Here is a 14038-nt window from a genome sequence, read left to right as displayed (position 1 = left end):
ATTTTAGCAAAAATCCCGATGTAGTAAATTGGTAGCATCTAACTCATCTAAAAATCTAAACATTTAAATTAGGCAGAGAGGGCATGAAGAAAGGAAATGAGTATGCTCCAGCTTCACATATGGATAAAACTGATGCCAATTAAAATTCATCTCAAACCTACCCGGGTGTATTCTGTCTGCATCTGTTAGGAACTTTTCTCTCCATGCATTTCTTTCACCACTCTTAGAAAAGCGAAATGCAGTCAAATGGAGACTAGTGTAGCCTTAATGCAAATGATTCTGTTTTGCTGTATTTTACTGAAGGAATGCAGAGGATCGCAACACTAGCTTAAAAAGCAGCAGTAGATTCTGAATCAAGAGCTCTGCATTCTGCTGGCAGCCAAGGAGTTCAAGCAAAAAACATGCCAGCAGTATAGACCAATGCATTATCACCCCCTCCCTCTTGCTGCATAACTGTGCTTCATAATATGCCATAACATTGGCAAGCACAGCTCAGAGCTTTTTAAGAACACAAGGAAGCTCATGAATAATGGTTGAATCAGGAAAGTGATAATTAAATGAGACAACTGAATGCCAGTGGAGTCCCCAGTGGAAAATACTCTTCAGTGAAGATTGTTTCCACCTTTCATTTCCCTGGTTTTGGCACTACATTGAAAAAGATAATTTTTCAAACAAACATTTTAAAGAAAATGTTGAAATTAAAAAAAATGTATCTGTGGTATTTTCATATGTAACCCCTATTATAAAACATAACGTTCCTGTTGAGCTTAAAAGAGAAATAAATAAATAAATAAATAAATAAATAAATAAATAAAAAAAGAGAGAGAGAAAAAAAGCTTTGATTGTTGACTCAGTGAGATAAAAGATTTTGCTGCTTTATAGAACTATTTGACACCATAAAAATTATATTAAAAAATACAACCACTAATACAACACGCTAATACAACCACAAATTACTGAAATGTAAGCATCCTGGCTTAAATTTTTTTCATGTTTCTCCCTGTACAGCTGTTATAGTTATTTTATATATAGTTATATTCCATCTGCAATAGCACATACTCCATTGTTACAAAACAAGAGTGGTTATATGAAATGTCTACTTTCAGTCTCAAGGAAGACATCTCTAAGCATCTCCTGTCACCACCGTGTTCCTTCTGAACACGTGATGTGAGGAGAGGTTGGCATGTTCTTTGCACATTATTCATACTGTGGTGGGACTCAACGACTCAAGCTGCTATGGGCCCAGCTCCTTTTTGGTTTTGTTTGTAATTTTCAAATAAATGCTTCTCCCACAGGAAGGGAGTTAGCCCCCGAAAAAGGATACAAGAACTTAGTTTCATTATGGAACAAGAGAAGTGTTTGCTATTAAAGCATTAGAAGTTGAAATTACTTCACTGTCTGGAGATTCATGAAGCCATGACAGTGAAATGTGACTTGATTGTAACACAATATTTTTTGTTACTTATATATGTAATCATTCATTCATTCATTCGTTCGTCTTCATTTGAAATAAAATCTTTCTTTTTTTATCACCTGACTACTCATTCTTAATAAATAAAGGAAAAAGTCAATCTCAGTGTTGTTTTTGGATCTCAATGTTGCTTTTCAAAGAAACTCCAAACACTTTTTTCTAATCAGCAGATTTTATATATCTAGCTTGACAGTTTTGTGTTCAAGATTGACACGATATATTTAGCACTAAAAATGTGTGAATTAAAAGATCTGGGGAAAATTGAATTGGGGTAGGTTGTTTATGTAAAACATCATACATATTAGCATTTAACATACATTTATGTGATTTTAGAACAAATGTTTTAATTATGCTGGAAAATGCAAAGGAAGATGGAGGAATCCTTATCCTAAAAAGCAGAAAAGGTCAAAAGGTTTATCACACCTACATCACAAGGTTGAAGAAACAGATTTCTCTTGTTTTTAGAGGGAGGTTGTAAAAGCCTATCAACATGATTTATTCACAGACCACGGTACCATTCATAAAGCCTTACTCCATTTTAACCAGGGCTTTATATTGGGTATGTTTAAAAGCATAAAATGCTCTTAACCCATGCAAGGAGAATGAATAGTAAGGAATTTCATGTTATTTTTCCAGTAAGGTATATTCACACCCATAGCTGCTCCCTCTCTTGCTTCTCTAGGTCACTCAGATAACTTGGCAATGCAGATATAATATTTAATGGGTGCATACATATATTCTGAGACTCTTAGTTCTGGTTCCATTTTATGCAGTGCACTTACAGTCTTTTTGTTCCAGCAGAAATTAACATGACTGTATCACCTTGTAGGCTAGGACACCCTTCTGAAAGTTGGCAAAATTAATTACTACTCTTTTCACGCATACAGCATGCTTTGGAGTATTGATTTAAATGTTTATTTTCTGGCCAGATTTCTTCCTTGATCCAGTTCACTGTGCAGACACACAAGCAAGGTGGTGGAGATGCAATCAAAGGTTCCTGCTTTGGCTGGTGTAACTATCAAAACAGAGATTCCAAGTTACACCAGCTTACATACATGCTAACCTGCATACAAAATATTGGAAAAATGTCTCAGTGCTGCATAAAAGAGAACATGAAAATTTCAGTCTTGCTGGTAAAGGTACACATATCAATGACCAAATATAACCCTCTGTTTTTTGAAACAATAAGATACCTCTGGTGGCACAGGTTACAAAAATCAGTTTCAGCCCTAGTGTTTGTCTCTGTAATTTCTAGGAGACATTTTGTGAGTTTGATGAAGTGTTATTTGGTGAATAACACTATCATTATCCTCTCAAAAAGGTTAAGTTATTGCCTACATTTCATCATAGATTTAGGTAAAGAATGTTTTCTTTAGTTGGGAATGTCAATGAGGAGGAGAAAAAATTATGTAAAAAAACCCAAATACCAGAAGAGGGTAAGCAGAGACAAATCAACATTATTATTATATGTTTTGTTAAACAATCTATCCTAAATAGAAGAAAGTGTGGTTCTTATTGTATATACCCCTGCAAAAAATTAAAGCTGCAGTGCTGGAAATTTCACACTTACACTGTGACAGAAATTTGCTTAAATGTAATAATGAAAATAAAAAAAATATAACAATAAATAGTCTTAAAACTCTCTTGTTCATTATGAAGTGGATCTTTAAAGCTGTGTGCTAGTGTATTGGTTTTATTTACATCACATTTTAAAAAATCTTAAGTATCATTCCCAATGATGAGACTAAAGAACTATTAAAAATAACATAATCTGGTGAAATAGGAGGCGCAGATACTTGGCAATTTAGTAATTAAAATCGCCTGAAGTGACTCTTCCTATGATGTGGCCTGAGCTTCCCTCAGTCTTTGATACATATCTGTTACCTCCAGAGAAGGTATTCCATTACTCCCATTTTTTAACTACCCCCAGTTTTTTAATATAGGAGATTTTATGGTAATACACAGGGATTTTATCATCCTGGGGTCATCGTGTAACAAGACACGTGGAAGGCATGAAGCAGGCTGAAGATTTTCTTATTCAAATTTTTAATTCTTTACTGAGGTAAAAAACCTCAAAATTTTAATAAAATAAATTTAAAATTCTAATACTCATTGTTACATAAATAAATTGTATTAATTAATTCTGATCGTGATCCATACATTTCAAGATCTTAGGTACTGAGAAACAACTCAGTTTTCCTTTTTGTGTGTCAGCTTCTATTTTTTATTTGTCCTACATAAGGCATAACTGAAAAAGCACTTATGTCAGTCACCTGAACATATGTATCTCAGCTGTAAAGAAACAGACAATTCTTCTTTTGATGACATTTCTCCTACCTTGGACCATTTTAAACCTCAGAGAATCCAAGTGCAACCAACACCACATCTTAAATAACCTTTAGAGTCTTTATTCAGTGACTCAGCACAAAATATTTTTGCCCACATGGTGGATTTTTCAGAGTTGCTAGTCCAGCTTATGAAACATGGATCCATTGAAACTGTTCTACAGGCTTGAATAGAGCATCTATGTTAATGCTCCAGTAATTACATTGTGTACACATGGCATCAGAGAGTTGTATTCATAATGTCTCAATTAAGGAATCAGTTATAACCAAATGATTTTGGGGACTAAACAGTTAAGAGAAATTTTTTTGCAAAATTTTGTCAGAAGCTGTAGATCATTTGTGAAATGAAAGGAGAATTTTCATTCAAGTAGTACCTTGCTTTTTCTCCTCCCCTCCCAAAATACCTGTGGCATAATAAAGTGCACAGTTTTAGTAAACCTAAGTGTTCTTTTCTCTTTGCAGAGCATGTCCCTGTCTCCTATTAATTTTGCATAACAAATGCAAAAGTTGCAAGCACTTCTCTGAGACCTGGGGCTAAAAGCTGTATCTTTTGGACTTGTTTCTTGTAGTGAGTTGATTTGGCTTGTAAGGTGTGAGATCCAACTAAAATTTAATTGATTTGACATTTCAAGAAATCTATCTTTTTTCCTTTATGTAAAAAGGTGCAAACTTGCCCTGTAGACCTTTTCCTTAGTTGGGTCCCATTCATCTATCACCTTTATTCATCATCACTTCAGAGTACTATCTGTCAAGTCAGATTGATACTAGCAGTGATTTTAAACATTATTGTGGTTGGGAAAACACACTCATTCCAAGTGCTGGCTAAGCTCAGAGAAAGTCTCTTATTCTAAAATATTTCCAGTTAATATAATGCACATACAACAGAGAAAGATGATATTTAAAGTATCTTATTTTGGTACTTTTGCAGATGAAGTAATTTGAGCTTCATCCGTTTACACAATTCAATAATTACCTTTCTAAGCTCTTCCAGGGTTAAATTGAAATTATATAAAGCATATGACTTTTGTAAACCAGAGAGGCATACAATGTAGAAATCACACTTTCAAGCCTTAATTCTACCCCCTGCAAGCAGCTGTTTCTGTCATGAGAAGGAACATTACCTCCAAACTTTGTCTTTTCCTTTAGAAGGAGTACCTAAGGTCTTAAAATTGTCTGTGAATATATAACACAGACATCTTGAAAACAGCTTGTTTTGATTTTAAATGTGAAGACAATGGCTTTAAAGGGAGCTGCCAAGGTCTGACATAAGTTACAGGATGTACACTAATGTACCAATTGAAAGGTCTGAATAGTAGACTTTCAGATTAGTGGTAGTGATGTCTCTTTTATGTGCAATATTTGATTTAGAATGTTTTATAGGTTATACATCTGGATTTCTCAATGTTTCTGGGCATACCAACTGAAATCCTTATATATTCATATTTCTTGCAGTCTCTGGATCTAATAATTGATAAAACACATAGACTAAACAGTAATACATTGATGATGATCTGCTTCCTCTCCGCCAGTCTTTCATTACCCAAGTGACTTCTCTCTTCTTTTCTAAGCAATATGCTACATTGAAATATTTATTGATCATTAATGAGCTACTTTCTTTTAAAGGGAAGAGGCAAAAGGATGAAGTTTCACACACAGAGAAGGTAACTTAGAAGGGTCTTCAAGCACTTTGACTCTCTGATAGATCGTGCTCAATACAAGAAAATCATAGTATATGGCCGAATCAAGGGTAGTCACATTGTCATTGCTACTCAACCAGCAGCTGTTCACAACTGGCATTAGGTTCCTTTCCTAAACTCATAGCATACCCAAGATTATCTCCTGTCTTTTGCTGTTGTTTTTAACATGTCTTAGTGTATGCTCACAGCTCCTTGCAGAAATATCTGACACTGGCTTTAAAATACCTGATTATTTTGCCTTTTTCAGATAATAATTCAAAAATGAATGGTGTGTTAACACATGGTCAAAAAGTTATGGATGGTGGATATAGAACATTGCCCAGCCCTGCAGGGGAAGAACATTATATTTCTTTGTGAGCTCGGAATCTGCTATGTGTTCTTACTGAGCACTGCTTACTTTCAGAGCAGACAGGATGGTCCATGTGCCCGAGAAACAATTGAAATATCAAAGAAAGAGTTGGTAGTCCATGACATAGTGAGATGAAACCTTCACATTTCAAAAAAATCCTTGAATAGAAAGAGGCATAAAACTCCTACAATGCTGATTATGTACAAGGTAGAGATTAGCACATTTTCTAATTACAATCACCTATTTCCATCTCATTTGTTTCCTGTGTTTAGATTCCATGAATAAATTAATTTCACCATGAAAAGCAGCCTCAAAGAACTTCCTTTCTTGAGACTCAGAAGCTTGTGTAGAAGAAATAATTGCTTTCTGAGAACCCCGGGTAGACAGAAAAATTATTGATCAGACAGGAGGACTGGACTGGGAAAAGTATCAGAGTTTGGAATACTTGAGTGTAGCAGGCAGATCTCATAGTTTCATTGTTTACACAATGTTTTTTAACCAGGGCTCCTAAAGTAAGCCATGAAAAACTCGGTTTAATTTTTTACTTTTATGGCTTTTTTAAAAAACATTACTCATTCTTTTTTTCCCCTCATTAATTTTGAAAATAGTACAGTATTTGGGTCATGGAAAGAAAACTAGTATTATTTTATAAAAAACCTGTTTCTATTGAATGTTTTGTTGGAAAATGTCTTTCAAGAATTATTCATCTAGGCTTTGATTTAAATTCTCTGCTTGAAAATGTCCAGCCAGTATTCCAATGAAATCTCAGACACGTCTTTTATTCATCCATTATCATATATGTTGCAAAATCTCTTGCTGTTATTTTCCCTCTGCATTTTTGCTTCATACATGTTTTACCAAGTCTTCTTCCATGACTCATTGCATTTCATAATCATGTTCACATTACATGCTTTTCCAGCCATTCCTTTTCTGCCCTCTCTCTATATTCCTCCTGTCCCTTTTTCTTATATTAAAGGACTCCTACAAGAAATTAATTTTGAGTTAAACCTCTTCCCCCACACCCCTAGGCTGTGAGGCTGAATTAAACAGATCCTACTGAAAGTAATAAACCACTCCTGGCTCTGGCCTGGTGGTATCAGTTGTCAGGCTGTCAGAGTGAATGTGAGGACACAACTTGCTGTCACTTCTACTGGGGAAAAAATAACCCAAAAGACCAGAAAACCATCAACATCAGAAATGCTATGTCTCAGGCCTGAAAGGGGGGCAGATGATATAGGAAAAATAGTCTTTCTGACAAAATATTATTCACAGTGGCCTAACAGAAAATATTGTTGTCAAGGTCAGTAATTGACTACATGTACACAAAGTAAGTGTGGCAGTACTGATGTGAACACACACTGGACATTGCAGGGGAGATGAGAACCTCCCCCCAGACAAAACTCCAAAACAAAGGGGGGGGAAACCTGAAGAATTGCTTCTTCCAAGCTCTCTGGGATACTGCAAGTGAGCACTGTTACATGGCAGAATTTATGGGTGTGACTAATACAAGGTGACAGCTCAGTTCAGATCTCTCTCCCCTTCTTTAGTGAGACCATTTTAATGAAATGTTTGTTTACTCTTCAAAAGCTGAACTCAGCTTGCAGGGAATGTCTATTTTGTATTTGTCTGAGTCTGGTTTGGAAGAGCTAGATATTATAAGTGACTAACAAACCATAGCGTTGGTGAGTTGGTCTCTTATGGGAACAACAACAGCTCAGAAAATAACAGCCACCTCTTCACTACAGGCAGCAGATTCTTGCCTTCAGGATAACCATAGCTATAGGAATTCCCAGGGGAATGAACACAAGCAAGGACGAAGAAAAACACTTTATCAGGGGATATTTGAGAATATTGTTGGATGGACTATTTTCAGCAATTATTATACCAATCTGACAGGATGCTATCACCATTCACTAAAAAAAATAATTATAGCAAAATGCTTATAGCATATAATAGTAGAGATTTTAAGAAAACAGCAATAGTAATTGTGATCAGTAGCTGCATAGAACAAGAAATATGTTTTTTCCTGTCTTTCATCACAAAGAAAAAAATTATAAATTGGAATTTTATATATATATATATATATATATGTCTTTTTAAGACTTTGTTCCAAGACAAACCAGATGCAAAATTCAAGTGAAGATTTACTGAGACCTGCCTAAAAAGCCACAGGACAATAAACCAAGTGTCCTAACTAAAATTAATAGTTAAAAGAAGAAGGGAAATTTAAAAAAAAAAAAAATCTGCAAAATCATGTCATTTTCTCAAAAGACTGAAAAGATTTTAGTCAGTGTGGTATCTGAATTCTTTGTGTGCATTTGCATGGGAGAAGAGAAAGATGTGCAGAGATTAACTATAGAAAATAACACTGCATGGGGTACAACTGAATGCCCGATGGCTTGCCAGGGCATTCCTGGCATCACAAGCCTTTGCAGGCAAGAATACTCATTCCCTGATGTAGCCAGAGTAATTTTCCAACAGCTTTCTGAGATCTGAAACCCTGCACTAGGCTTTCCTCTTCACCTAACTGTACCATCAAAAAACACAGTCAGCATGGACTTGTCCCATAAGCCATGTCTATGCTGTTGGGGGCTGGTTGGGTTGGTCTCTTCTTCCTGACACTGCATGTGGGGCTTGTGGTTTCTCCCTTGCAACTCATGTTGACACTAAAGTGCAAAGTAGGCTTCTGATTTTTTTCCCCCTTAAAATACTACAACTTCATTGAACATAATTGCAAGGTAATACAATAGTATCCTAAATTTTCAGTTTCCCAGAAGCTAATACTTATGAGCACAAATCAAATCCTGCTATTTGCACTAGGAAATAGACAAATTATTTTAATATCATGCAGGGCTCCAGCCTTAATAAAAATGGATGCCAAGACACTGTAATATTCATTTAACCACTGATGAGTACTCATATAACATTTATGGCAATTAGTATTGGTCAAGATAACAGCAGATAAATAAGTCTCATCTTATTGCACTGCTAAGATACAGCAACCTAACAAGAATAGTATTTAAGAATTTAATACACAGAATTCACAGCCCCTTATTATTAATTTTATCACTATCGTTGTATAAGTTACTATGAAGTACAGAACAAAGGAAGTTGATTTTGTAAACATTTTATTGCTTAAAAGATTATTAGCCTGCTAGCCAGTAACATGACTTTTTTATAGAATATCTTGCAGTATTGGCATTTATTTCAAATCTAGTGAAATTTAATCTATTGTGCCATGGACTATTCTTTTTCTCATTTTTTCCTTCCTCTCTGAAGGCCAATTTTTTTTTCATGACTTTCAGGCAGTCACTTTTAAGGGATCTTTTTTCCAAGGCTTATTCTTTTGAAGTACGACAAATATACACATAGATGATCCATAGAAGACACTTTAAAAAAAAATAAATATCCCTATATGCTCCTCAGTATGCACATCACAGGAGCATTTGGACTGATAATCACACTGTAGATTCTATTATACAGAAAATGTCAAAGGTTTAATTTTTTTTTTTTATTATTTTGGGTTTCTTTTTCCATTTAATGTTTCTGAATAAAAATTTTGTGGAAAGCTAAATGTTTATGGTTAGGATACTTTTCCCTTATCTCTTAGTGTTTTAAGCAGTTTTACTAGCAGCAACTATATCTTCACTGCATTCTAGCTCAAAAAATAACAGTACTTTTCATATTCACTGTGAAAGTTTGAAAGTTAATGGTAGTTTCATATGCAAAACATGCATTTCATTCATGTGGTGAAATTCTCTGCCAGCAAGTTAATAGCAGAACTCATACAGAAGTAAGTTTTAAATTTCTGTTACACTGTTTTCCTGCTCTGAGTGATATTCGAGTATATTTTCATGAATAGATAAAATATAAGGATGATTTTGTGCCAATAGAACAGAAAGAAAGAATTTCTTTCATTTATTTCATTTACACCTTTGTTTGGCAGTTTCACTAGTGCTTTCTCATTCCAGAAGAGTGTACTACATTTTACAATTAGAGCATGTGGCATAGGTACTGGACAACATTAGTTTCATTTCCAGGCAAATATGCAGTCCTGCACTATATTTTCTAACATTCTGTTTAATATTTTGGTTTAAAAAGGCATGACTGATAGATTATGGCTTCTGAGTTTTGACATTACTCTGTGGATTACGTAGGTTCCACCCTATCATTGAAAAATAGCACCTCACTCTTGTAGTAACCTCTACGCTTATATTTTTACTAGTTCAGATAACCATTAAAAAGTATTCTGGTTTATGAGTTCAATTGAGAAGAGTACATACTTTTGAAAAGAACACTAGTAACTCAATCAGCAGATATCTACCTTCATCTTTTCGATGTTTAGAAATGTTTTAACCACAACAGTTTTCCAACTTGGACTTAAAATTGATCATCCCCCCAGCATTTCTTATTCAATGCAAAACAGTTTGTTATAATTTAGAAATTCTGTGTAACAGGCTTTTTCACCCTCTATTCCATAACCTTCAATTGTAACATCTTCTGCTGGACTTATGTACTATTTTCTATAGGCTGAGATTTTTAAAGCAGCCTGGAAGAACACAGTATAATTTATAAGTCCTTAAAAAACCTGTTAAGGCATTTGCAGATTTTATCTTCTTTCACCTAGTTAAAGTAAGAATGTGATTAAGGTCTCACATTTATCATGCACTGTAACAACGCTGCAACACCATTGGGCAAGCAGGTACTAAAAAGCAAAATTAACTTAATCAGCAGGATCTTTGTCCATCGGTTCTAAGTTCCTGCCCAAAGGTTTTTGAAACACATCTAAAACCCAGACTTTTTTCCCAAGAAAGAGAGGAAGTAAATATTGAAATTATTATTCTTTCTGAAGAAGTATTACCTATCAAATAACCAAAGTAATTGCCCCCACTTTTGACAACACATCAAGAAGGTAAAAACACGAAGAGGTGGCTAGGGCTTTATGATGCCTTGTGAGCTAGAGCTTAATTTAAGTTTGTGCCTTAAAACTTACCTGCAATATCCTTGTTTTGTTCATATAGCAGTAGTAGAGACAAGTTCTGAAAAACTGTTATCTTGGAGATGAAAAAGGAATTGATTCAGAGCTTGTGTAAGGGGTGGTTCAGAGATTCTCTATGTAATGAACACCATAAATTTCCTGAACAGACCATTATGCCAGTCTAAGATCATGGCAAATTGCTAGATTTTGGAAGCATTTCTGGTTGCCAGAAGGTGATTAAGCTATACAGTCGTAGAGCTGAATATATTTGTATGCCACTGCAATTTAGTTTTGCACGACCAACCAGAAAAATTTCACTGCATTAAGAATGGTCCTTAACAGACTAGATGTTGTAGGAAATGTTTGTTACATACGTTCTTTTGGGTTAATTTCATAGACACTACAGGAATGATTCTGGGTTTAGATCTGTGCAACTGACAGCTGAACATACCCTTAAACCCCTGTGATGTTGAATGGTGTGGTAAGTAAATACTTTAGGAAGATAATTAACAGCATATTCATCAATCACTGGAACAATATTTTGCAAAAATAGTGATGGCAAAAATGACAGGGCATGCACATGCATTGCAAAGGGTCCAGGTTTCTGATGTGAATATTACAGTGCCTCCAAAGTCAGGAAGGGAAATCAGATATGTCAAATCAGAAGCTACCTTTGAGCCACTTGAGTGATATCTTTACCTGTGTGACAGCCAGATCTGGGAATTTACCGTACTTTAAAAACTTGACTTCTGTAAGTATCAGCACAAAAAATAATACCTTACTCCAGGACAGAAAAAACAAAAAAATAAAAAAATCTGAATACATAGATATCAGGAAGAATTTAATGGAATATGAGCCAGTGAATATTTTTGATTCCCCGAAATTTGACTAGGGTCCTAAAATTACTCTCTTTAGGTAAAGAACTGCTGTAAAATATTACTTGGATTGTTTTAGTCTACCTCTGAGTAGACTTGTGAATCTAATTAGCTTGCTTACTTGAGTAAGGGTGCTCTTAAAATCACTGGTACAAATTCCCTACTGGTTTGGATTAGTCTAACTGAAGGATTCAGTTGGGAAAAACTGCTGTAAACTTTGTTAGTGAGTGAAAAATGAGACCAAACAGAGTTTTGTTATTCTGAAATCTATGTGATCCTTTTTTTGCATGTTACAGTCCAAAACTACGTTCCAGTTTTGCAGATCGATAGTTATGTCTGGCTTTCTGTATTACATATACTATCCCAGATTTATTGCCTGTGTACTGTCACTGAGTAGACTGAAATACAACAGGAAGGAAATGTAGTTCCTTTTGATTTTACATGAAAAATCTTAATTAAATTAAAACATTGGCATATTCAGGTCTCACACAGAACAGAATAAATGTGAAATAACTCTGGTGACTTTGATGATGGCATTTTAACCTCATTCCAGAAATGACAGAGCTTCTATTAGCACATTTTTTGTGTTGCACTGTACTTCTATAACACCAGATACTATCTGATATATCATATACAACTGGACTTCTTTTGATCAATCCATATTAAATTGTAATGCATAAGAATTCTGCTGTATGTATTTTCAGCACATCAAAATAAATTACATATAAACTGAAGAAACACCATGATAACAAAAGAGCTACTGTCAGAAAAAGGAAAAAAATAAAAAGAGGAGGATGAGAAGAAAAGGCAGAATGAAAAAGATGTGCAAAGTTAAGAGAAAAGGGAACACAGCTGTATAAGTGAGACATACATAAGTAAGAGGTTATAATATGTATCTTTTATTCTAAACAATGCCTTTCTCTTCACTTTTTTTTTTTTGGATGAATGGGCTGGAAATATCACACCTAAGTCAATTAAGAACAAGATGCCCTTCTACTTTGTTCGACCCGAATGAAAGCTCTTAAGCAAGTATAAATGTATTGTATAGTGAATACAGAGGTCAGTGAGGAAGGCAAAAGCCTTTTCATCAGAGAAAAATGATGATTTAAAGCTTAAGCTCTTTCAAAGGCTCCTGGGAAAAAAATAACATTCTGCTGAAGGCAGAATAGAAAGAAAGAAATAGAAAGAAATAGAAAGAAATAGAAAGAAAAACCAGACACCCTCTCTCTCATTATGTGTTACAATTTAATAATTGGAATGATACAAAGTCTTGAGTGGTTATAGCATATTCTTTGTTTTGGTTTGGTTTTGGAAGCGGCAGTTAATCAGAGATTTTTATTTCTCATCTTCAAAAGTCCATAGACTCTCATTGACCATATGAATCCGTGGTGAAATAAAACAAAAAATCTGATTTCAACCAACACTTAAAGATAGCATTGATTATTTAGGCTAAGGCCAGGGTAGAACTATTTTATGTCTAAATTTCCTTGGTCTAAAAACATTCAGGCCACTTTTTAATATAATTTCCACATGTTGCAAATTAAGGTGGATTTCAAGTAAATGGAAGCAATAAAATTATAATACTGAACCCTAATGTGCAAATGGGAGACTGTTGGGAACGGGAAGGGTTGCTTGCCAGTCTTACTATCTTACCTGGTAAAACTAGAGATGGAGAGTTAAATCACTACAGCTTTTCTTACCTTCTGCAGTTCTGCCAAAACCATTCACCTTCAATATCTCAGAGATGCTCCTGTATCTATATCACATTCCAGAAGTGTCTGATGTTCACAGAGGGTGGAAACCTCACATAAACTGGAAATAATTTTCCCTCAGTGTTTTGGACACATTCTCTTCAAAAAGAAAAAAGTTAATAATGGAGAGAAAAGGACATTCCTTGTTGTATCTTCTGCTGCTCCTAGGAGCACACATATAATCTGCAGCTGGGCTAGCTAGAAATAGGAAAAATGAATATTTTTGAATGACAAGGGAAGAGTAACTGACATAATTTGCCTGGATCAGAGCAAAGCCTTCAACACAGTCCTGTGTGACATCCTGGTGTCCAAGCTGATAAAACAGCTTGGGTTTGATGGATGAACCACTCACTGGATTAAGAACTGGCTTGATGGCTGCACCCAAAAAGTGGCTGTCAACAGGTCCGTGTCCAAGTGGAGGCCAGTGACAAGAGGAGTCCCCCAAGGATCAGTGTTGGGACTGGTCCTGTTTAACATTTTTGTTGGTGACAGGGACAGTGGCATCAAGTGCACCTTCAGCAAGTTTGCTGGCGACACCAAACTCTGTGGTGCTGCTGACACATGGGAGGGAA

Source organism: Heliangelus exortis, chromosome Z, assembly GCF_036169615.1.
Source record: "Heliangelus exortis chromosome Z, bHelExo1.hap1, whole genome shotgun sequence".
NCBI lineage: Eukaryota > Metazoa > Chordata > Aves > Apodiformes > Trochilidae > Heliangelus > Heliangelus exortis.
Note: the sequence above shows the minus strand (reverse complement) of the source record.